A 27,001-nucleotide genomic window follows, 5' to 3' on the forward strand; every position below is an offset into this window, starting at 1 on the left:
AGTATCTCTTGCTTTGTCATTAATTCTATTTCCCAAGTAATGCTCACAATGCAGAAATGAAATACAACTAAAGCATTACTCCCTAATTGCTAATATTTCAATTTAATTGAAGGCAAATATTAGGACATATAAAAATATTAAATAGGTGATCTGAAAACTCAGGACTTTGAATTCAAAGGAATACTATTTATTGAGAAAAGAAGAAATTTACCTCACACAACCCGAGTTCTCATTTCCAGCAAAAATAATCTCCCTGTTAGCAACAGAAAATAGAAACTAACATACTCCTCTTCCTCCCTTGGTATATTATCATTTCATTTCATGAAAACTCAGGAAGCATTGACATCTCTTCCTGTCCTCCGCCTTTGGAGAGTACTACCTACCCTCTACCTTTGGAGGGTAAAAGACTTGTGTAAAAGCCCACTCCCCAAAATTCAATGTTACTCTTAAAGCCTAAGTTACAGTTTTGGATCTGGCAGTCTATATCTCAGTTTTAAGTCTTTTACAGCCTGTATGAGAGATACCATCCATCCTAAGCCTATATGCCTGCAGCTGCTGTGAAAAGTTCACAACAGTAAAGACATCTGAAGAAATAACAGCACAACACTCTTGTCCATAAGGCATATTTTAGGCTTGCACAAAACCTTCTGTAGCACGTTTAAACTGCTTTTCTAGAGCTGCGGGACACAGAACTTCCACAAAAAGCAAAGTAGAGATCCTTGGGGCAGCACAGAGCAGCTGTTTCTGGTGAGGAGCAGGATATACATACAGACGACTGCATTGCTGAGACTGGGGAAAAGGCAGGAGTAAAAATAAGCATTAAACTTCTCAAGCTGAAAAGCATACCCTCTCTCCTCTCCAGGGGAAGAGCTGCAGGAGAGGACAGTCCCTGTCTTTCATTGCCTCCCCTCCTCTCCACAGTCCTACCATCCAAACCCCCTCCCGTGTCCTAATACCCACCCTTTCTCTCCAGCAGCTCTGTACTCCTGGGAGGTTCTTGTGCAGCCAAGACTTTTACCTGTCTCTTGACCTGCCTTAATGCCTTTAGATTCCAAAAGGTTTCTGCAATTTCACTTTAAAAGCAACACATGCTCCAAACTTCCACAGAGCTGACTTCTGTGAGTAACAAAACTTGTCTGACAGGTGGATCTTGAAAAGGAAATTTCTTAGAATTTAAATCTGGAGAAGACCAGTGTGATACTCGGCAGTGATCTGACACCACAGAGACCTAAAGCTTTACACAGTCAATTCTGAAGGCAAAGAGTGAGTGTGAGCTGGATGAAATCCTCAGGGAGAAGCCCAGACAGTGTTCAGAAATTTCAAATGACAGAATAAGAAGCACTAGTGACAAATCCTCTTCACTTTTCAAATACCTAGAACTAGCAAATCGTATACTTTTCTTCAAGGAAAGGCTTATAGGTTTTTTGTTGGTTTTTCATTTTTGTGTGTGTGTGTATACATATATATAAAAATATATATGTATTTTCATCTTTGATCCTGACAGTTTACATGTAGTTTTCCTGGAGAAGACAATGCAAAAGTTCAGCAGGAACGCTGTGGTGTATCCAAAAAAGTACCTGGAGTCAGTCCCACGAAGCTCTTTAAATAAAGAAACAGAAAATTGCTGTTAGAGTATCAGCTTTAAAACTCTCCTGCTTGAGATAGGTCTAAACAAACCAGTGCTGGCGTTTTGTTTCAAGCCTGAAAACTTCGGGCTGGCTGAACTCCAGAAGGACTGAGTGAATTTAAACAGACAGGAAGAATCATAAATTTTGCTTGTGGAAAAAAGAGCTGTGTTTGCTTGCCAAGAGAACACCAATAAACCTTCCCAAGAGGGAAGGAGCTGAACAATAGTTTTTTTAACCTCTTTTTGAGAAGTTAAATAATCTTTTGGAGATGAAAAACTAAAGCACAGAGTGTCTCTCTGGAACAAACAGGGAAAGAACACGTGAGCAGACCCACTCAACATGACTGCACACACACAGAAGGGTCACCACATGCTGATGGACAATCCCACACAGCATTCGGGTAACACTTAGTATGAGCAGCAAAGCGCCTGTGTTCCTGAAGGCACAAAAAGGCACCACTTTTTTCACTATCTCCATGTGAGACAACTCCTCTCTTACATTCTAGCCCCTGAAGTCCATTCACTCTTTATTTCACATGTGGTAAAACCAAGAGGGCACAGCAGCTCATTTGCATAAACCTGAAAAATTTTAAGTGACTAGAATGGAAGAAGCATCAATCAGGATGTGGCATTCTATTGGCACTACCAGCTCCTCTCATGATCCTTCTTCCACACAAGCAAAGACAAGATAGGAATTCCATGCCCAGCCTGAATTCTACTTCAGGAATTAATCTGTTTGCTACAAAGAAGAAAAACATGCAGGAATGGCTTTGTCCTGTCTGAGCTTCCAGCGAAGCCAGCCTTAGGCTGTAACATTCACTGCTTTGAGTCGGATGGCTCAAGCAGTTCAGCTGTTTAAACTCCTTTCCTCTTTAAACAACATAGTGATCCATTTTAAGTCACAGAGCAGAAGTAACAGGTAGTATGATCTGTGCACACTACACTATATTTGCACAGTCCACTTGTAACATACCTATCAAAACCCCACCGAGCTACAATCCAACAAGCCCATCTAAAAGATTCACTAGCAGGCAGCAATAAATTACTAGGAGTGCTCAGCACAGCAGCGATCGTCGTGGAGAGTGTGAGAAAGCAATGAACCTTGAAAATAATGAATTTCCATGAGAGCTTAGTAATTTCAGGCTACTGTCTGAACTGCAGCTCTTGAAGTTCATCCTCATTCAAATGGAGCCTCACAAAACAGAAGACGTGAGAACTTTGGTAGGTCTAAGTCACAAGAATTTGAAGAGATGTACAAGACATGTCCTAGGAGCTTATAGGTGCCCATTTGACAAAGAACTGATGTACAATGATACGAAGATGGAGGTACAACCATTTAATGAACACCGGACTGAGAATAAATCACTGCATACTGGCTTATAAATTCTTTTGTGACTAACGGCAACTCATTTACATTGGGTGGTGCTGGAAGGATAAAGAGAGGAGCAATATGCTTGAAAAACTGAGGAAGTGGCAGTTTTGAAGCCCTTCCTTTTTCTCAGAGAGAAGTGGCAGGCTTGCCTGGCCAGGCTGAGGACCTGGCAGATAGAAGTGCATGACATTGAAAAGTTCCCCTAGAAAACAGCTTGGGACAGACATGCTTGTGAAAACCATCAGGAACACAGTCTCAGAGATACAAGGAGTCCAAAACGACTAATGCTTTCCCATTCACAAACTGGCAGGTCTCAGTGGTCAGCTGTGTATATACCACCTATTTGTTGATTTTTTGACATCTTCCCTGAAATATTCTAACCCTGCAAACATGACGGAAGTAATGAATTTCAAAGACCAGCTTGTCTGTAGCTAGAGCTCAATGGGAGAGATGGCACAATACGCACCACTGGTTTCCAACCCCCTTAACTTTTAAGATAAAGATTGTCTGTACAGATTTATTTCACTAAGAAATGTTATTGCAAAGATACACTGGCAGAAACATCTGCAGAGAGATTACCAGCATCTAATTTTAGATATGTGCACAAAATGAATTGAGAACTAAAGCAAGCAGAAAACCTGCAGATAATACTTAAGTGCCCCTCACCTATATGAACACCATTTCAAGTATCATTTTTCCGCTTGATATGAAAACACTAATAAAAGCAAACTAAAATACCCACAAGACTGAACAGACTGAGAATATACAGGTGCCATAGAGAAGAAAAGCTCTCTGGGGACCCAGGGATGGATATAAGGCAGACCTTCATGCAGGTGATACACTGCTTTTTTTGCACAAGACCAATATTCTTTGAATGCAGCAGTATTCCAAATGTAGATTTGATTCAGTCTAACTATCAAATTAATTACAGGAAGTCAGTCAGTTATGCAGGCACCAACATTATGACAGATCATCACAAAGCACAGCTGAAGACTGGCATGAACTGGTGAGCCTGGAAGAAGGGAATGGACTACTTACATCTGAGCTGAATGAACAAGAAGTTCAGGTACATTTATAGTGTTTTAGGACTCGTGGTTGCATTCCCACTGAGAAGCCTACCTCCACTAGGAACACAGAGTGATGGCAGTGCTGTGAGAGCAAGGAAACGTGTTTGAAGAATGACTCCTCTTTGTACAAGGAACACATCTCAGCAATTCCATTCTGGAATGGTTATATCAGTAACAAAAATCATGCCACATCCAACCACTCCCAGCTCCCTCCATGGCAGATGTTTGAAGACGTTGGTATCTCAAATCTACTTCCTATGCTATAAACAAAAATAGCTTTAAAAGGGCTCTGCCTGTGGGCAATCCTCAGCAGCTCTGCTGCATCCAGGACACTTCAGGGACCAAACCACACACTGCTGCTTTAAACTTGGGTCTTGCCCAATGAAAGGCCTGGCTTGGCTCCACTGCAGCTCTATTAGCATTGCCAGCAAAGAGAATTTATGCAGAGAGAGAAGGGACTTGTGTTCCTTCTACAATAGGGCCAATTGTCTCAGGCTGCCACATTCAGTTAAATATTTACTTTGTTGTTTCACAACTCAACAGGAAGCAAAAGGTCAGAGAGGCCCCACTGCAGAGCAGAGATGTTGTCATTCATCTATTCACCTCAAGCCAAGATTCCAGTGGGAGACTACTGCTTTCCAGTTTTTTTCCTCTTCCTCCAGGAGACCGACACCAGGTAGTAAATTAACACTCCAGCAATTCTTCTGTCTAGTTACAAACCCTAGAAGAAACATTAGAAGTCTCAGAGTATTCTACTAAGATCCCGAACGAGGAATATTGCCAGGATTTGTTCACCAAGACTGGTTAATGGAGAAAGATTAATCTCTTGAGACTACCCTTGAAGACCAGCCTTTTTGGCACACTTAAACAATGAGAGCTATAGCAAAGATAGAGCCCTAAGTGTGCAAAGCTTCCTGCGACACAAAACTTCTCTCCCCTTGCAACGGTGAAGACCCGACTCAAATTCAGAGCCCTTCAGAAGTTACATTTGGCAGCATGACAGTAAAATAAGAACAACCATTTAATAGGAATGAGACTGTTATTCTTGGCTTGTTGTGAATGGATAACCTGCAGGTTTCCTCTCAGTCAGTGAATTCACTCATAGAGCCGCTTACCCGTGTACTCCCTTAAAAATAGCCAAAAACTTTCTTAACCTGTACGTGTTTTCTTCCTCTGCGCAATTAACATGAGGGGAAAACCCCACTGAGTTTAGCCAATGACAACCTATCACAGTAGTAATCAAGCCATTATTTTCAAGAGGAATATACATGGGTCAAATAAACATCATGCAATTTTCAGCTAATTGCTGACATGCTCTGAGCTTGCGAAGAAAACGTGGAATATTTAGTCCTGGCATGAATGAGTCCTGCTCTGTTGAAACTCTGACCGCATTGCTTCTGATGGTCTGAGCGGCCAGACAGCCACTGGGACACGGCCCTGGATGGGGTGAGTCACAGCCAGCAACACCTGCTTCTCCCCAGCGCCTGCCGAGGAAACCAGCTCCAAAGCAGGACTCTCTATTTGGACAGGAATATCCTTCCTGCTCTGTCTCTTCCTGGAACACAGCAAGCAGTTCATGGATTAACTCTAGGACCTGAAGAGGCTGGTGTGCTTGCAGAGTCTGGGAAATTTCATCTTCCTCAAAGACCATAACCTCAAAACCACAAAGTCAGACTTTTTCCAAGGGGAATCCCAAATCTGGAGGGGAAGGGGGAAGTAAAAACCTAAAACCACCCCACTAAACAGGAAATCCCCACCGTGGCTGACTGAGCAGACATGTATTAACCTTCCCCCTTCTAAGCTGATTACACATAAAGTGTGTACTTGTTCTGCAGCCGGTTAAAAGCATGGGAGCCCCATTCAAACTGGAAAGCAATCTGTGCGCTCTTCTGAAAGAGCGAGCATGTATCCAACTCCCGGCCTCATTAAACAGGCTGAAAATTCCAGCACTGACTCAAGGCGGCAGCAGGATTACGCATCTGCCTGGAAAAGCGCAGATTTCTTGAGGACTGTCCAGTCTATAAACAGTCAGCCACATAACTCGGTGACGCACAGAAAATCCCTGGACACGACTCAAAACTCTTCCTCACAAAGCTGACGGGAACATTCCCGGGCCAGCTATTCTGGCCACAAGTACTCTTCCCATCACTGGATATGAGCTTGGTCATTCACAGCAACCTATGCCAATAGACTCCTGACTCCCCTAGGTCAGGAGGCAAGGATCGGTTCTTTACAGATCAGACCTGATCAGCCAGACCAGGCTCTTCGCTTCAAAACGGTCAGAAGTCTTCAAATAATCTTCAAGTTCCCATATGACCTTGGGTATATTCTGACAAGTCAGCAGGATTTTCATTCCCAAGTCAATACTATTACATGAGCAAAGAAAACATTTCCCTTTACAACCTTATATCCCACACTATGCTATTCAAGTAGCATTTTAAGCTATGTTTGGAGACCAACACACCACTCACAAATGGGTAATACAATACAGTGCTTTAACAACATAACTGTATTCTATTCTACCTCTACCAAGCCACTCCCTTTTATAGAATAGGAAACTGAGATGCAAAACCACTGTCACTGCACTGCATTTGTAATTTCGTAGTGCATAAGTACTGACCTCTTGTCATAGAAATAATGCAAGTGGGTTTAAATCTACATTTTGCTCATGTCAGCTAAGCTCACGTACAACATGAAAGGTATTTCCTTTTTCTTCAAAATGACTCAGAAAAGACCGTGACACAGTAAAATATTTGTCAGCAAGATTTCTTGGAACACTGGACATCTGCCACGTTACTCAAGAATTACATGTATCTCAGGCTCTCAGCTAACACAGAATTTGAATAAGAACATCCACAGTGGTTTTTAGAACATACTACTGTATTTTGTTCTAAGAACCAGGACAAGCCTTCTGCTTTAGATACTTAGGTGTACTTGTGGGTTTCATTCGGCTGACTGTAAATACAGCTTTTCAGAGCTGAATCATTACAGCTCTATGACACCAAGTAAACTCTAATGACTCGTGCTCTCATGCAAACGAGAGCAAAAGTCAGTGATAGAAGTGAGCTGTGCTTCATTAGGACACTGCCCCTCATCTTTTGAACCTTCTCAGAAGGGAAATTGGAGAGCATGAGCAGCAGCAGAACAGCACAGATACCAAATATACTTTGTGAAGAGCCTGAAGAAACCCCACCTCTGTAGAGCACAGAGATCTCGTGCTCATCTTATGGTGCAGATCACATTAAAACAGAGTGTAGCGTGGAAACTTCCTTCTTGCCCTCTGTAACTCTCAGCGTAGCACTTCAGGCTGTGATCCAAAGCCTAATTTAATCCAGCACACGTGTGTAACCTTGTCTCTGCTGTGCTGAGAAGACTGCTGTTAAGATGTGTACAAGCTTAAAGCTATGAAAGGTAAGAAAAAGTAAAATCATGGACAGAATGTAATCATCAAGACATACGTAACAGGCCAACGAGTCAAGAAAAGAAATACTTATGTGAAAAGGTAACCACAAAGCTAAAAATTTTAACAATAAGGCAAAGAAATTTCACATTTTGTGCCCCTTCTACTCTCTGTGAGGTCTCAGTTGTTCATGGAAGTGCTCTTCTCCCTTGACTATGATTCACTACTAACCTGTGGCAGAGAAAAGTGCCACACATCTTCCTTTACAGCCCTCCAGATGATTCATAGGCAGTTATTTAGAAGTCATAAAATTGTTCATCTGGGGGGGGTGAGTCACTAGGAAGTGACTCGTATTCCAGACCATCTCTGTGGCCCTCACAGTCTTTCAGCAGGATTCCCACAAGACTGACTGCTTTGTGACACAAGCTCTGTGGTCAGCTGATTAAAGGGACACTGTAAGGAGGAGAGAGGTAAGGCTCAGGGTACTGAGGACAAACACACATGCTGTTCCACTGCCCATATTTCTTCTATGCATACATTATGAATTTATTACCACACAACTGACTGCAAATATCAGTTTGCTGATGTTATGATAGTAAATAAACCCCTCACAGTTATGCTTATAAGCATAAACACTGACAATTATTGATTACAATGATTAACATTATCTACCAGTTGGTAACACCAAGGAATGAATATTGCAAAATATTTTAAAACACTACTTGGTACTGCTTGGGTTTTTCATTTGGGTTCTTTTCTCCCCTCAGAAACTTAGCTGAGTACTAATAAAGGCATATCAGTATTAAACTTCCTTCTGGAAGTACTGGAGTACTGCTATAGATCAAACATCATCCAAATGGTATATAATTCATAGACATATGCTACAGTCATTTTCTGCAATGCACACTCTAGCAAGCTAAAAGTAAACCTCATGTTTCCCAGAGCTTTATTCCTGTTCAGTCTCTTACTGCATGTTCTTTACAGTAAGTGTTTCATGATAGTATGTAGGTGGAATCTGGAGACGAAAGGCTCTTCCTCAGTCATGGCTATGCTGTGTGCTGAGTTCATCACATTATTCATGCATTCCCACAGGAGGCCACATGGACATGGGCACAACTACAAAACAGACTTTCTAGTAGTTTTCATGTGGGGATTATTCCTTATCATCAGGAAGAGGAAGCTTTATCCATCTGTCAGAAACCACCAATGGGTATTGGCTCCTGTTACAATGAAATCAGAGCAAAACTACTCATGAATGAATTTTTCAGATTGTAAAAAGATGGTTATGAACCACAGAGGAAGAATGTAATGCTCCAAATTCTGATGTTTGTGGGATCTAGGTTCATGTGGCAACACTAATACTCACATAGCACACTTTTACTCATCTTTAGTAACCACAGCATGATGGCAGTAAACTGTCATGCTCTTAATAAAACTCCGTGTTTAACAATATCAGCCAAGTCTGGTTACACTTTTTGGCATGAATTGCCAGAGAATGACTGTTTTGAAAAGTAGTTGCTAAAATTACAGCTACATACGAGAGATAAGCAATGCCTTTGAAACATAGCTTCATATCCTCATAGGCATGTTTGCAGCTGAAGGCAAACCGAACTGGAAACCAGCAATGTGAGTTAGAGTACAAATTGTGACATAGAAAATACCGACCAGGTTGTCGATCAGCTCCTCAGACACAGATTCTAGAAAAGCTGTCTTAGCATTTGTGGTTTGCAGCAACCAATAGCCCAAAGCATCAGGCTCACAATGAACGAGCAGGAAAGACAGTGCTTAGCGAGTTCTGCACACCACTGTGCGGTGCTAGAGACCGAGACTGGCTTGCCCTTCCCTTCCAGATGACTGTGCAGCACTTGCAGTCAAGACTAGAGCAGTGCCTATTCACCCACACCGCCTTCTCCTTTACTCAAGGAACACATACGATGCTTTGCTCTGTGCTGCCCATCTTGCAAACTCTGCACCCCTACGTAAGTGCAATAAACAGCCTCAGGCCATCTGCAGAAATCCAAGGGAAAGAACCATGAGGACGTGGTACACGATGACACAAACTCTGCCGTATCACTGCTCTTCTCCCATGCACTCACACAGCTCTCCAAGCCACCAGGTCACAGCCATGCCACACTAACACCACATTGGCAGAAGGGGTGGGAGTACTGCCTGTTTTATCTAGTTTAGAGAGTACAGCTCGTGCCTACCTAGCTACAGCCTTGAATCAAAGCTTTTAGGCTCTGCCCACTAGTAATGGTTATCAGTTTGCTCTTTACACTGAAGCCAGGAGCTTCACTGAAGCAGCAGTAACACAAAAATGTAGAGGCTGATTCTCAATTATCTACGTGAAGTTCAAAGTAATTTCTTGCTAATCTTGCCTCTTTAAAAACCTTCTAAACATCACTTAGCACTGTATTTTAAGTTGACCACAGGAAGCACAAACAGGAAAGTCCAGGAGAAGCCTTGTCTACCCCTCAGGCACTTCCTGTACTAGGGACAAAAGCCTACTGCAAAATTGGTAACAAAATGCTTCATGTTTAGGTTATGCTTTTTTATTCTCAGAAGAAGTATTTGTTCATCAAACCTCGCAGTGTGGAAGCAGCAGTGCCCACGTCCACGTCACGGTGTCTGGCCAGGCGCAGAGCTGCTGGGAGCATGGCTCCACAAAACAAGCTTGGGAGTAAACTCAGAGAATGAATAAAATGAAAACCAAGCTCTTAATTTTTGCTTCCCACTCTTCAAGCTGAGTGGGTGCTTAACAGTCACTTAATCTATTAGGCCATCCTTTGCTGAAAGGGAATTACCTACACTCCTCTTCACTAGTAATCACTTAGCTGATGGAAGAAAAAGCTCAATGGTCCCTTAAAGGAGAAAGCAGATGATACAGGCATTACATGTTAAAACCAGACACTACAAACAACTGAAAAGGTCACAAATTGTTCCCTGATCGCCACAGCTATGCACTATCCCCTATCATAATGACAGGTAACAGTGAGTTCTCTCTTCCTGCACAGACTTTTAGGCAATAAAAGCAAGAATAGATATAAAAACATTCACAAAAACTTTTTCAAGGTTGGATACTAGGAATAATTTCTTTCCCAAAGGGTGCTCAGGCATTGGAACAGGCTGCCCAGGGCAATGCTGGAGTCACCATCCCTGGAAGTGTTCACACACCATGTAGACAAGGCCCTTAGTGCCATGGGTTAGTGGTGGCCTTGGCAGTGCTGGGAATGGTTGGACTTGATGATCTTAAAGGTCTTTTCCGACCTCGTTGATTCTACGATTGATTCTATGATTCTAAGTCTCAATGTGTGTTTGGTCCAGCCACGGTTTGACTCTACACTGAAGTAAGAGTTGGGCATGTGCTAGCAATTCATTTTCCATCCCTGCTTTGTTTCCACAGACAGCAAAGGAATACACACACTAGGAGGTAGACAGAGCACACTCTAGGTAGCTGACCTGGATGACTGCGGAAGCTGGATCTTGAAGTGTCTGCTCCTTAATCTGAACACAGCATCTGATCTCTGATGATCATCAAACAGGGATGCTTCTCTGCACTGCTCCCTTCCTCCCTACGATTTGTGTTTGCCTACTCTCACTGACATCTCTACAACCTAAGTAATCAGCACGTTTCTACTGTTCCCCACAGTTCCTGACAATCTTGAACAAGAGAAAACTAGAAAGCCAAGATTTAGTGTTCTTAACCATAAAGGTTATGGCATAAGTATTCACACAACTCACAAAGGAAGGGGGGGACAGGACAACAAACACCAACACCCCACCACCACTGGACTCAGAGAAAGCTTCCATTCATTTGGAAGAGGTTTCAGTGAAGACTTTAAGATGTTCTCACATCATATTGAAAAAACAGCACACAGCTTTTCTCTTTAGGTAAACATGGAGTATTAAAAGTTGGTTGCTACCAGGGAGGCAGGATTTGTATGTTTCTGCTAGCTTTCAGTTGTTCAATATTGTCTGCAGAAGCTTCAATATTCCTCCCTCAAAACATGGTAGTCATTTTGTCACAAGTCCTGCTGCTGGGAGGGCTCTCCCGAAGGAAACACTACCTATGTTCAAATCCTTCAGCAATAAGCTGTCGGCTCCTCTGTACCACTACAGGAATCAGAAGGCAAAGGCTACTTTTTTCTTTACAAGAGGATATTTTCTAGAAGGCCTTGCTGGGGTGGGGCAGGAGGCTGCAGGAGAATCTTGCTTGTGCTGAGTGATTTCAGACTGCAAGAGACAGATAACGTACATGAATCAGCAGTGCCTTGGGCTCCAGTTGTAACAGTATTTCTCTCCACATCAGGAGAAAGATCCTGTGCCTGACAAGAGCTAGAATCAGGCAGGGAACTAGCTTCTTAAATCACTTTCTCAACTGAGGGACTGCAAATCAAGACTAAGTCCATAACTTAGTCTTCTTAGCTCACACAACAAAAGGCATGGTGGGTCCTGGGGCAGGAAGAGATGAGCCCTCTAAAAGCCCATGATCTTTCAGCTCCTTAACAGCATCTTGGTAGCACCAATTCCAACCAAATCAGTTCCTCTAGTCCATGCTAAAATAGTTCTAACATCACATTCCTTCTGGAGGAAGCTTACCTTGCCTCATTTTTCACTAGTACAGGCAACCCACAGACATACCCCACATTGTCAATCTTCTCTCTACCCTTTCTTTTCACAAAGGCCTAACTCCACTGGCATTATTCCTCCAGGTGACGGATCCATGGTTCTCTATTTGCAAATCCTTCTAGATTGCAACTTTCTGCTGCATGATGCTGAAAGCATCCATAACCTCATGACAAGATGACAACAAAAGTGACATGAGAACATGGAACATTTTTACATGCTGAGATCAAACTCAATTATGTCCTGGTGAAACTAAAAGGAAGGTAGTTTCTTTTTGCTTTAGAATAGCAGTATTCCTCATGATTTAACACATTATGGTGTATGGAAGACCTTTATCTGTCCTGAGTCTTGAACCCTTTGAGATCTGCCAGCTTGCATCAGCAAACTCAAGTGCTGGTAGTATCGTCATGGGCAAGCTTTTAAATAGATAAATATCCTTTTAACAAGGTTTTAACTGTGTCTAGAATCTGCTGTCACCTATGTGTTGATGCAGGACAAACTCACACAACCTGGGGCCGATATGCTACATGAAGAGTTCTGGCCAAGGCAAGAAAAGCACTCTGCATTGTATAATATTTCTTTCAAAGTCTTACTGAAAATCTGTAGAACTCGGATGGTACCTAACTAGAATATGCAACAAGTGAATATTCTTATAAATTAAAAGATTTGGAGGAATACAACTGAGTATCATTCTCATACTTTCTCAGGCATGCCTTCCCATATGAGAATCCTATCTCTTAGCAAATATACATCCTGGTTATTGTTTTCCTGATGATTCAAGTGTTCCGAGCTACTACAGGCAATGTTCTGCTCCTGATGCTAGTGACTGACAGACTCATGAAAGACTTAAGCAGCGAGGGGGAAAGACAACTTTAGAACTGCTTTAACTGTTGTTAGGCAATGCCCTCAGAAAAAAACCTGAGCTATTTAAGGACAAATATGCCTCAGAGTGTGTGTGTTACACCTAAGCCTGGTTCTTTGAGGTTGGCCTTTTCCTTTTCTACACAGCCTACAGCATGCTGCTTTACAGATAAAAGATGCTGCTTCCTGCACACAAAGCCATGTAAAAAGAGATTTCAGGAAATAATGGTGGGGGTTTTTTTGTTTAAATCCACAAAAAAAAAAAAAAAAACCCACACACACACACCAACTGGGTTTCTGTTTAAGACTCAGACAGCCTCCAGGGACTGCTGTGCTCTGCTTTCAGGGAAAGAGTTAAATCCTACCAAGAATTCATTAGAACAGGGATCAACCTGTACTGACAGCTGAGCCAATGCAGGTATACACTGTTCCCTCACCACTGTTTACTTGCTAAATAAACTGACACAATGTGTGAGTTATTGCAGCTAAATGATGCAATGCATAAAAATTCTGAACTAGTAACCTCCAATATTCTTTGAACACTCGGGAATGACCCCTGCATTAGTCAGGGAGCAGCAAGTACAAGCTGCCACTGCCTTTGTGAGTCATGGACACAGGAGACTTGGCACCTCTTTACAGCTTTGTGTAACCCTCCTCCTCATGTTCTTCCACTCCAAGCCAATGTTTCCCAAACTGGGCACATAGTATGAGCACATCTGTGATGCTGGCTACATCCCCACTACATCCTGTCAGTGACTCATCCAAGTGTGCCCCATCAACCAGTGCTCCATCATCTCTGCTCCTCTGTTTACATCCATCCATCCAGTAGAATAGATGCATTTCTGCATTGGATCTTTATTCAGCTAATCTGAGTGTCTCAATTTGAGTGCCTAAGTTAAGCAGTCTAGTCTTATGCTTCCTGTAGGTGTTCTGCATCAATAGAATTCACTTCCAGCCTCTCAATAGATCTGCCCAATTACAAACAGCACTTTCCCAATGATGCAGCCTTCACTGGCTTTTTCAGTCTTTAAGTTCAAAGCAAAATTCAAACCCTAGCATCTTGGGAGATGTTGTGGAAAGCTTCTCTTTGAAGCAGTATGCACCACAGATTAACACCAGGCCTACTCAAAGTGTCTGGATATTTGTCAAGGCCAAACATCCACCAAATTGTCTCCTACAGGTCTTTCCCTGCAGGAATTGCCAACTAAAACTGTTTGAAAGTTTGTAATTCACTTAAGCACTAAATACAGCTAGAGACATGTGCCAGTGTCTAGGAAGGCAAGGCCTCTAGAAATGCAGGATGTATGCTACAGTTACACAACATGAATAGTTTTAAGAAACAAAGGCAGGATCACCCGTTGTATTTAACTGCAGACTAAAATAGCTTCAGTCAGTGTTTAGATGACTGTATCCCTGGTAGTAAGGTCTGAAAACGTGGGGTCAGTTTGTCTGGTGACTGGTTCAGGAGTTGAGCATGAGCATCTCCAAACCAGACAAAGAATGGCAGCTAGGACAGATGCTCACTTCCTGCCAATGCAGCATTCTTCAAGTTGGTTATTTGTCTTAGTCACTACAGATAGCAGTACTCAATGAACACACATAAGAATTTACAGCTTTTAAAATGACAATTAATTAAAGAAAACTTCCTCTCTATATACAAAACACAAAGGCAAAAGTTTACCACCCTTCCTGGTTTTCGGATGCTGTGTTACTCTGCATAGATCACCATACCAACAAGAAGACTGAGCCTGCAGTGATCCCCACAACACTCTCAGCAGGCAAGTTTATGCAAGGTAACTGTGCAAAAAGCTCTTGTGAAAAAAGCAGAACAGAAAAGAACATGAAGTGTGTCATCGAGGCCAGCAGAAGCCTTGGCTGTGTGATCTGCAATTCAAACAGCTGGTTCTTTGCAGAACAAACTCCCCTGTTTTCTCCCAAATCCATGGTAGCTGTTGGCATTCTGAAAGAATTTCCCATTACACTTTGTGACATTGCAATGTACCTGGATGCACTGCAGAGGGAACGTCCATCCCTGTGTCTAGAAACTACAGCTGCTCTCTTGCACCAACAATACTAACTGTACTTTATTTACAGTAACTGGGTTCATGCATTGCCTTGTAATCATTCATGGAAGAGGCATAGGACAGTGAAAGCAGAAATGGACAATGTGTTATTCCATGCAGGAATAAAAGAACTGAAATGCCATTTCCTAAAGGATATTTAGAGAACCTTTACTGTGAAAGCAGAAGCTGAAGCTGCTTCTACCACTCCTTCAGAAACACACCAAGTTAGAAAAGAACTGTTAATTCTGTCCCTGTCTTCTTTCTTTCCAACTATTCTTCCCACCCAGGCCCAGCTCCACACTGAATGTAGGAATCCAAGGGATGTTGCAAAGGGCCAGTGAATTCCCCCTTGCACTTTAAAACTGGGAATCATCATTTTGCTGCTGCAAGTCATGGTAAGTCTGACAAAACCAGAAAAGCCTTCTCTGGTCCCAAGAATGCTCCACTTCGCTTTTCTTCTCCATACAAAATATGAAGAGATTTTAACTTCTAATTACTACAACTGACAGTGTTTCATCTTCATACAAATCTGATCAGGACTTTTGCACTGCGGGTCCTTCATGGGCATGAGAGCATTTTAGAGAGGGCTGGAGGAGGCAAATATTAAAAACACACCTTGCCTTGCCAACTTCCAAGAAAACAACGATGACATTAACCTCACACTAACTATTCCTTACAGAACTTCTCCATTCCTTTAGTCTCTTTGGTCAGTAGGAAGTAGAAATGGTTTGTCCCCAGAACCACTGGTGGCTCAGGAAGCATTCCAGCTTTCCCTCTCAGCATTCCAAGCAGAGGAATCTACCACAAAGGGTTTTTTCATTTTCCTCTGATTCACACACACATACATATGTAAGTATGTATACATACTTACATACATATGTATACACACATACGTAAGTTTACATACGGCAAAGACTGCACATATTGGTATTGCTTAAGAAACAGCTGGGTTAGGTGAGCAGAGGCTGGAGCGATGGAAATCGCTTTCCTGGTTCTATGAAAGACTTAACTACAGCAGAGGCCACGAGGCGAGGACATTTCCGAAGTTAAGGCATTTGTCAGAGCAAGGGGAAGCTGCAAAGCAGCTTGAGCTGCCTGCTCTGGAGTTGTGTGTGGAGCCCAACGCAAATAACTGCTCTAACTTCCTAACAGCACCACAATGAGTAATTGCAGTCATTGCATAAGCATAGAATGAGGTACTCTCTCCATTGCTAGTAGCAATAAAGGAGTAGATATTCTGGACAGAAAAAAAGGATTCATCTAATTCTGTGTTTTGCCTAAGGGAGGTGCCAATACCAACTTCCTTAAAGCAGGATGTAAAAAAAGCCCTACAGGTAAGAGCTTTCCTCACAAAGAGCTAACCTGGTTATCGAGTTTGCTTTGTGCCATGCCCCATCACTTTGAGCCAAAAGGCCTACAATACCCACTGCACTCCAAGTGATCCTTCTGGCTCCAACGCCTCTCTCTGATGTGGAAAATCACCACCAACAGACTTACACCAGTTCCCACTTCATAACCTTGGCTAACGTCTGAGCTGGTAGTTTCACAATTGAGGAAAATTAATCCTTCAGCAAGGACAATCAGCAGGTGACCAGAAGAGGGGAACACCAGTGAGACAGGATTGATCATAGATGGAAGAAACAGTACTTTAGACAACAGCCTCTCAATTGCAGGTAAGATACAGTGGGACTGAATAAGGCTCAGCAAGCTGCCCTCCTATACACAAGGCAATTTCTCTGGGAACTCTGCTGACTAGTTATAATGGTGCTTTAAACACACAGCACTGCAAGAGCCTAGCCAAACAAAAGCAAGAATTGCTGGTCACAGGTAGCCTTTCTGGGGCTGAAGCCACCCTCTGCAGAGGGCTGTGGGCAGACTACTCAGTGCTGCTAACAACACAAAGCCCTCCTGGACTGTCCCTCCAACACAACTGGTGGCTCCCAGGAGCCAGTGAGGGTGGCAGTGCCCTGGAATCCACTCCAGCCAAGTCTGCAGCAGCCTTGAGGAATGTGTGTAGCGTGATCTTTGTCACTGGGTTATACACAGATGAAGAACAACTACATTTTCCCTGTTTCCACAGAAAAGCAGCACTGAAGGTGACACTTAGACTCAGCTTTTCTCTCCCTTCTGTCTTCCAGTCTAGTTTCTTCAGAGACAGCAGCCAGATCTAACATACTTAAGAGGAGGGCTAGCCTCTTCCGAATCCTATCCAACCTGAAATACTGGCTTTGTTGGCCAGAGGCCCAGGTGAGGCTGCAACTGTGACACTACCTGCAGTACCTTTGCTTAACCTTTTCCCTCCCACATTGCCAGAATGCATTTCAGATATTTTAGCATCTTAGCAACAAAGACTATTTCCAACACAGCTTTTTATTTCTCTTTCCAATCGAGCATGCCTAATGCACTGCTGTGCAGCACTGCAATCTGCACAGACCCTTTCAAACTGCGTCAAGTGCCAGGCTGCATCTAGAATGCATTTGGCCTCTCCAGTGTCCCCAGGGCCAGAGGCTGCTGCACCAAGTGCCTCCAATCGGTGTCTGGGGGGGCGGGCTCGGCAGCATCCCCAACTCTCTTCCACCCCTCCTGACTCAACCTCAATGAACAGCCAAGTGGGCAACGTCCTTTTCCGTCTTACTATTTGGTCCAAGTAAGGGTCTGCAGGCTCAAACACACACAAAACCCAGGTTCTTTGCACAGTCTTACTTTCCGACAGAGAACCCTGCAACTCCATGGGAAATGTTTATAAACATTTCTTTAGCCATGCCACAGCTAGCTGACAAAAAAACCCAGTTAAATTAAGCGTTCAAGCAAATTCCTGGGACATATCATCATCAGCTGGATCTGGCAGTTGTGAAACTCATTGTCTTTACACACAGAAGCTGTTCAGGAGTTTCTGACCTTAGCTCCTCATTGGGAAAGATGATTTGTTATGAAATTGCAAGAGGGCTTTACTCACCACAGAAAAATCCCTTAAATTAACACATTTAATTCCTCAGGTCTAACTTCTGCAGGTCCCTGCAAAGGAAGAACCCATGTCACCTCTTCTGCTTCAATTCCCCTGTGCAAGACGAAGGATGCCCAGGACTTTTCCACTCTGCAGGTAACTGCACTCCAAAGCAGCACTGGAGTCTCTCCTTCCTCTCCTCCACAGCACTCCTCAGGGTGTCACAAAAAGTCTCTCATAAGCAGACAATGTGAACAGCAACTACCTTGTTTTCAGCTCCTGCCCTAGAGACTACTGGACAGGGCAGCGCAGGTGAAGCCACAACTTCTCCAGTGGGCCAATGCTATCGTGACTCCCAAGGAATGTGCTAACTTCTACAGACCGTGGGGCAGATGAGAGATGGAGCCCAGCTGTGCAAGCCACCCCTGAAGGAATTCCAGGTGAATTCACAGTAATAGATGGAAAATGCTGACAGACTGCTTCCCCACCCCCACCCAAGGGGAAAAGGATTTCAACTTTACAACAACAACAAAGCCATTACAGACTGGGATATCCCAGCCACCTTCAATGTGACTTCAGCCAGCAAGCCTTACTTGAGGTGACTCAGGGTTACTCAGCTATCAGGACAAATTATCAAGCCAACCCTTTCACTTTGACACCAAGAAATAATGACTCTCGTGACATTTCTTCCTGTTCACTTGCTTGCCAAAGAACATTGTTGATAACTTCTTGACAAAATAAACACCAGCTACTCGAACCTGATGTACAAGCAACTGCTCCAGCTGCTATCAGGTACAGATAGCAGTGGCACATTGAAGTAATTTCCTAGAAACTGTAAATCCAAGTGATTAAATACACTTAACATAACTTTTTATGGCATAGAATATTCTTAGACATCTCCATTGTAAAAGAAGCAAAGTGGCCTCTGAAAAGGCCATATAGCAAAAGTATCCTGGAGCTTTGAGGTGGGATAACAAAGCCCTGCTACCTAGTCTGGCCCAGCCATCTGGTGCTGAAGTGAATTACAGACCAGTCCAGCCTTACAGATACAGATGGAGACTTTGGCAATTCATGCAACCTCAAAAGGAAAGAGAAAGCTTAAAATAACCTCTCTTATCTAAGATGAGCCTAATCTATCCTACAATCAATGGCAATCTCAAAGCATGTATTGAAGGGCACTAGGCAGTGTGTCAGGTATCACACACCAATTACTCAGCAAGCAGAAAGGCACTGTCTCTGGGGTATTTGCTAATACCCTTCTCCTTGAGCACCCTATGGTGGAGTTACTTAGTCAAGAACCATTTTATCACAACCGGGCAATGTGTTCTAATGCTCTACTGTAAATTTGTTTTACATGACACATACCACCTCAGTCAATGTGGCACCTTTACTAGTGACTATACTGGAACACAGGCTCCTTAAAGCCACCCGTTCCTTACACTGTGTGTTTGTTTTAAATTAACCCATAACCAACTCATGCTATAGACTGATTTAAACACCTCCAAGCCTTAAAACGTAACACATATCCTCCAACAACCCTGAACAAACACCCAGAAAGTAAACTAAAAAGCCTGAAAGCAGCTGCCATGCCATCTGCCAGCCGTGTTCCCACTTAGCACTCGAATAGCGGTGGTACTGCACAGCATGCAGACCTACTGTACTCCAAACTAACTACCTGGCTGCTCCCACTACACTTTGATCCCTCAGCAATCTCTTTTCACTCTGAAAATGCTTGAAGGAGCTGAATAAAAAAGTAAATAAGCTAATCTTCCTTCCCTCCAACCAGTAACACAATAATCACAACAAGCAATGGCTGGTGCCATTTCTCAGAGGAATTCCTGTGGAGGCACTCACACTCAGCAGGTTCAAAATGAGACCAGATAAAATGCATGGAAAAACTGATCTGTAACCAGAAAATACAGGAGCAGGCAGGGATGAACCCGGCTACAACAGCTGTGGCTTCTGAAGGAGTGCGGGAGGACCGGACTGCAAGTGTCTAGGCTTGCAAGCTTTCCCCAAAGTAGCCTTTCCTATTGCTCCCATAGGAGTCTGACCACCTAAATAGACTTCTGGTCTGACCCATTACGTGAATTCTCATGTTATTCTTATTCCCACACACAAATCTGCCAGCTTTAGTTGGATCCACAGCCCAAACAGAAGATCCAAATTCAGAACTTCAGTTTGTGTACTGTCTCGATACTCACACACACGAGATCCTGAACGGATGTTGCTTTCATTACACATACTTCTGGATTATCTCTTTTCCATTCGAATAGGAGCTATCTTTTGAGAGCCAGCCAGCTGACTTCAGGAGACAACGCTGCTGAACTGCTGCTGTCAGCTGCTGCCCTGGAAGACAGACAAGGAAAACAGTTCTTAAGGTGTTTACCACCAATGTGCCAGAGGTTATCACCAGTGTTTGCTCTGTGTGGAAGACAAGCAAATAAGCAAATGTGTTCATATAGAGTGAGCAGCTTAGGAAAGGGCAAAATACCATGATTTGCAGAGTGTTGTGCAGCCACTCCTCTGCATGTGTACATTGCTGTATGGAAAGCTTATTTTCAAAGTTATAAAAAGGTAAATTATTAACCCATCACCACGTCCTCTGTGTAAGCCCAAGCTGTCCATCAATATCAGACAGCATCTTTCCCTGCACTAAAGTAACCTGGAGATAAGGCCTGTATCACTAGAAAACATTTCTCAGCAGGAACTTCATGAAATCTTTACTTTGAAACTACTGCTTCCAGTGAGACCAGAAAACTCAGGAGATCACACCAGAATTAGAAAGCGCCTTCGTGCCAAGTCTGAGATGGAACCACGTACCTTTCCTTCCTCAAAAGACTATTTTGATAGCAGACTTGGTTCAGCTTATTTACAGGTTTGCAGGTAATTTTTTAACTTGTCAAAACATAGGCCAGGCATGTGTGCAGCAGGCAGATAACTTATAATTTAAGTAATTTCTAAAAACAATATGCAGAAACAAACATTTAATACAGATGATTATCACTTATACTTTGATTTTGGCTTCATACTACTATCTTTGCATCACTGTATTTAATTACACTGCACATTTCCTTCATGATTCATCATTGCATAACAAACTAGATAGCCACTTTATGGGTGTGTTGCAGGTTTACACAATTAACTGAGTCTATTGGACTGGAAATGACGATTTGTATTAACTGAAAAGATCATGTGGCTGCACAGTTTGTGGGTGTTGGTTTATTAGAATGGAAAGTGCCAATTAGAGAAGGAGAAAACAAAGACAAACTCATTACGTTTTAAAGAGAAGCATCTATGACTTCCTGGAAATGTTAAAGTTTATCTGGGATAGGATTCCCAGCTCCTGAATTACAAAGAAAATTGTTCTTCCTATGTTCATGAGCACGTAGGAACAGAAAAGGAGGAAGCCCAGGCAACAGAGGGAGAACAAAACAGGGCAGCAGAGGAGTTGCCATTACAAGGCCACCTCCACCTCCCAGCCCCTGCCCAGCAAAGTCTGGTCTCAAGATGACAGGGACTTCTGGACTCGTGGATGCTGGTTTTGGCCATGCCACAGGCCATGCAGGTGCAGCCCCACTGCTCTCGCTGCAAAGCCACTTCGAGCCATGCAATGGGAATACTTTTTTCCTCCTCATATTTTAAGCTCAACAGCAAATTCAGTTTGATCATACTTTACTCTTCACATCTACTTTCAACAGCTCCATCTCACTACCACAAATCTACACTAAAAATGTAAAACTCACATGCCTCCGAACTGACCAAAGGTTACATATTTGGCTGTGGTTTTGATTAACAGTTAGGTGATGCTTATAACAGCACAAACATGATATAACTTAAGTAGCTCAAATCGAAGATGTGCTAAAATCAAGCTATTTAGCTGCTCAAAAAACCTCCACCATCACTTAGATTCATCTCTCAAATCAAGTGTGAAATATGTCACATCAATTTTCTGCAATGTAAGTCCAAGAAATTGATTAAATTCATTATTCCTTGTGAATTTCTTAGATTTGAACACAGAAGGGAATTCAATTGAGCATTTGAAACAGTGCTCCATATATTTCAGTGCTGTATATTAAAGGAGGACAAAACAGTTTTTTAGGGCGGTTGGGTTTTTTGGGGGGCTGGAAACACAGAATCACATTATTCCCTTAATTTGTACTTTTATAAATCTATCCAAGTTGATGTGATGTATGAAGAGAGTGAATGGCAGAACAAGACCCTCGAAAGCTCATGTTTCTCACTCCTAAAGCAGATTATTACTCCTACAGCAGTAATAAATTCTGTCTCACCTTGGAATCCTTTCTTCCCCTCCTCGACTTCACAGTAGAGCCAATACACAAAAAATACCACCTGCACATCACGTAGAAATGTGCTTTTATAAGAATGTAAGTAATCAAGTAGCTTAATTTAATACAATCACACCAGCTTTTCCCCCTTCTTATCTGTTTTCAGCCAATGCTGCTATGCACAAGTGCAGTTAAAACCTGTCTTGTACACACGTCTGTGTGTATATATATGTACACATTCATATGACATATATGTTTAAGAGAAACAGCTACTCTCACGCCTCATTTTTTGAGATGGCCAATTTAAAATGTTTTTAGGAAGCTGATCTTAAAGGCATGACCTTGGCTTTTTTCTCTGAACCTTACAAAGGTTATTTAGAACACACATATAATAACCTGAACTAGAGACAGGGCACCAGAGACAGCAAAATTTAAAACCACTTCTAAATATCAGCTGTTTAGTTCCATGTGTAGACACAAGGAAGAGCTGAAATGTAGAGATGTTGACTAATCTTTTTTCCAGCAAAATCATTAGGTCCTGTCCTGCTCAGCTTCTCAGAAAACCTGTGGTTTATTAGTAGGCACAAAGATGCACTCAGGTATGTAAGCATTAGGCCTGGATTAAAGATGTCATTCATAAATAGACATTAAAAACACATGTCAGATTTGGACATGACAAAAAAACCAGAAGCAAGTTCAGCAGCACAGTGTCACTTTGCTGGGGATGTCTGTAGCGAGGCATTAGTAGCGCAAATACAAGTACACATCTCAAAATATAAATGCTCAGCAGACTGTTGTGTCCCCTTCCACATGCCCTATACAGGCAGAATCTCAAATATGAATAAAATTAACTTTATACGATTTGGGAATCAAGTTACCAAACTATTAATTTCTACAATGATACACTTACAACTGTTTCCAAATACCATTTCTATATATAAAGCCTTTCAACTGAAATTACTGGTTCAGAGTGAGAACCAGCTGAGCTTTACCCTCACTGTCCCTCCTGTTCAATCTGCTCTTACCTCCCCAGCTCACTGAAGCTACACACTGTTCCACTTGCAAATCTTGTAAAGTGTGTGAAATCTCCTTCCCCTGCTTTCAGGTCTTGCAAATACTCACCTGATACATAAGGCATCCCAAGCTTCCCTGGGTTATGTTTTTAGTGGCATGCTATATTTCTAGGCTGTCAGTTTGCTTACTATTTATTTTGTAGGGATCATAAGCCACAACAATTGATGATACTCTATACATAAACTATTTTATCAAAAGAATTATGGCATTGCTTTTAATAGGTAAAAAGGGTAGAACAAGCCACAGAAAAAGGCACAAAGAAAGCGAAGAGCTGACTGCTACCATTCTTTCTAAATTCAGTGGAGCCTACACTGCCCAATTATGACTGTAAAATATTGATGACTTCTAGATCTGCCAATATAAAATACCCAACAGCTATAGGTGCTGATAATACTTAGTTATTTTTCAAGAGTTCCTGGTTGGTCCGGACAAACAAGGGTCTGGCCACAGCAATTGATGAGTCTCACACTGAGCAATACAACGTGGCTGAGATCATCTCAGTGGCTGCAGTGCCCCACATCACCCGGGACTGGCTCCTTCCACAGACAAACTACCTGATCTCATTCATGTCCCTTACCTTGGTGTCTTTGACAGAGTAATATATAACCTTCACCTCCTGCAAGGACCAGTTCAGAGGCCCCTGCATCAGATAAGCTCCTTGCAGTGAGCAAACCCTTTGAGATTTCATGAAGCAAAGAGACATAAATCCTTCCCTGGCAGAGATAACAAACACTACACACACAGAGGGTGTTTTGCAGCTTTCAGATGCAAGAACACTTTGGCTGTTTATCAAAGCCAGCTTACCAGGTAGGGTATAACAGCTCAAGCTGAGCACTGTGCCACTACTCGCATAGCTTCTAGTTGCTTTGAAGAACAGACACCACAGACACCTGCAAAATATTGTGTGAGTACATCCTACCATTCTCTGGTCATTTAGCTTCACCACAAGGACAACATCTGTGTAGTGAGATGACCATTTCTGCATCTCATCAGTGAGATGCAGAAAAAGCATACTGAGAAAGAAACAGCATAACAGACAAAGGTAACCGAGTATGACCTGTTCTCGGGGAGGGTGAGAAGGAACTTAAGCAGTGCTGCAGACCCTAACGCTGCATGTAGGGAGATTCCAGGAACTTCCCCCAAACTGTCATTATGCACAACACTGCACTTGCTAGAAACACTGTGCCTAAAGGGCATAAAAACAGGGGAGCCAGTCAGCTGACAGCAAGCCCTCTGGCTCTGTACGGAAGGAGATGGGATGCAACAGGGCAGTTAGACTGGGATTTGAGTCAGCTCCTCTGTTTCTATCGACCAGCCCAGCATCCTGCAGTGGAACGGCTCCCAACACTGCTCTAAAAGCATCCAATATAACGGATTAAGTGAGCTCTGGGTATTTCACCAGACCAGAGCTCAGCTTCCTGATGACCAGGTTACATCGCCTGAGAGCAAGAATGAACTCAGCCTGGGAGGACTGTATAACAATGTCCCTACAGCAGGAGGATGGATGTAATACTTGTGTGAGGCATTCAACTATTACAGAATGGATGGTAAGAAACAGATGTGGCTGTGGCCATTTCTGGGAAACACAAGTGTGAACAACCAGCTATTTTTAATTTATCAAGTTCCATTCCTGTCTAAGCTGCCACAGAATCTGTGTCAATCTTTGTGTCCTTTTTTGATCTCTTCCCTCACTCAACTTATGCTTATGTACTGAAAAAGTCTGAACACATGATTACCCCATGCAGGCAACATGCCTTTGAAATGGCTTTTTAATCTAGACTCTCCACTCCCTGACAGACTGACTTTTGCAGTATGTCTGTATTTGCTGTCTAGACACTTGAATATGCTAACCTCTAATTTAGCCCTCCTTTACTGACCCATGAGTTTCCTCCCTTTTGTGGGTCTTCTGGCTAAACTGGAAATGCAACACACTCATTCTGCCCTATACCTGCCTGGTGTAACTGCATTCATACAAATCTGACCAGTGAAGCGAGCACATGTTCCTCATTCACAGCAACAATGAATCCTTACACTGAAAAAGTTCTGTGGCATTCTCCTAATCCTGTTCCCTTCTTTGCTGCCTCCAAATTCAAAGAACAGTGGAGTCCTTTCCTAGAAGGATTCAGGACACAAGACCCGAGCTGAATCTTGTAAGTAGAACTGAATCACTGTGTACCGAATTACACAGACAAGAAACAATGGAAGAGTATGATTGAAATATGAAAGGGAGAGCAAAATACATGTGTATCCTAACTGCAGTTGTACTGCCTCAAATCCCAAGGTCCACTTAACCCAATACTGCTTTAGCATGTGGGAAAGAGGAAGTGAAATGCTTAGGGCAGTGGGCAATGTCCTTCCGATTCCCAGCAGTCTGATACAAGGCGCTTTCTCTACAGCCTGAATGGGTTTTTCTTTCACCAGGTTCTCTACACCTGGTTTTTGAAGCTGTGCAGAAGTTCTGGGCATTTGCAGCATTCAGACAGAGATGTAATCAAGGTACACAGATGAGAGCTCCCAAAAGCCATGCTGTACTTCCGTTTAGATAGTATGTTTGCATCACAAACCACTTCCATATGCCTGAAGCATAAAAGATTTGCTATCTGTGTCAGTTTCTATGATGACTTAAGAGGCAATTTAGTGTTATCCAATTGCTTTAAAGTCTTGTATACAGTGAATTTGCACAAAGCCTGAGTAATGGCCCTCGTACAAGGCTGAATTTCAGCAACCGATCTGCGCAGTAGTATATTGTTACCCTTGCAATGAGAGTCTGCACTGCTAATCTATGGCTACGCCTTACATTCAGACTCATTGTCTCTGCCCCTTCCTTGCACACCTACACATCTTTCTCTATCCCACAATACGTGCCACAGTACAGCATACAACATCCGCTGTATAGTAAGAATAGAAGGACAAAGTTTAACTGTTTGTAATTTGGGCAACATGCTTTCTCCATTCATGTACAAGCACATGAGTTTGACATCACTGCACCACAGTCTCTGATTTGCTATCAGTTCAGTGAAACTATAGCAATTCCTTTGTGTCTTGTATGTATTGTTTTCTCCCTTGAATCAAGTTGCTTTCCCTCACTTCAGGGCAAGAGATGTTCAAAACTCAGGTAACCAAGAATTTCATTATCTGTGTACTTTGTGTACATTGTCACAAAGCACGCAAGTACCAGAGTGAGAGTACCACAGAGCCTCCTTAACCTCAATATCCAGATGTAGAGCCACTGCCAGACTACCACAAAACAGAAGATAAGAACCTCTATAAAACCTATGAAACGCAACTACTTTAACACTCACTCACCGTTTAACTTCTGCTGTGTGCATCTCGATTCTGCTTGAGGTAAAGGCTGTGATTTTTAAGAAAGAGGGAAGAGGGTCATGCCAACTCATTCATTTTGGAAGTCAGTATCCAAGCCAAGGCCAACGCGTGGAATTTTAAGCTATCGAATAATTATAGAATTCAGGAATTCTCATGATGGAAAGATCTATTCATAGACCACTCTCTGCATTGCTTTTTGCTAGGTTTGCTTTTCCCAAGCAACCCCTTACTCAAGGGTTCATAAAGGCTACATCTGAAATAACTAATGTAACAGATGGCCACTGCTCTGCAGAAGCACCTCTGGAGGTGCTGCAGAAGCGTTATCTACACCACCCTCATTCACATAACTAGTCA

At 42.7% G+C, this 27,001-nt stretch overlaps 1 protein-coding gene across 1 annotated transcript in view; it reads right to left on the bottom strand.

The window, feature by feature from the left end:
* SLC45A1 (solute carrier family 45 member 1) overlaps positions 1–27,001 on the bottom strand; it is a 61,183-nt gene that overhangs the window by 30,116 nt on the left and 4,066 nt on the right. Inside the window, exon 2 of the mRNA XM_030508061.1 lies at positions 20,165–20,309. The gene's annotated coding sequence lies outside the window, so the exon portion shown is untranslated. The remainder of the gene's footprint in view (positions 1–20,164; positions 20,310–27,001) is intronic.

Source organism: Strigops habroptila, chromosome 16 (genome assembly GCF_004027225.2).
Source record: "Strigops habroptila isolate Jane chromosome 16, bStrHab1.2.pri, whole genome shotgun sequence".
NCBI classification, from domain to species: Eukaryota; Metazoa; Chordata; class Aves; order Psittaciformes; family Psittacidae; genus Strigops; species Strigops habroptila.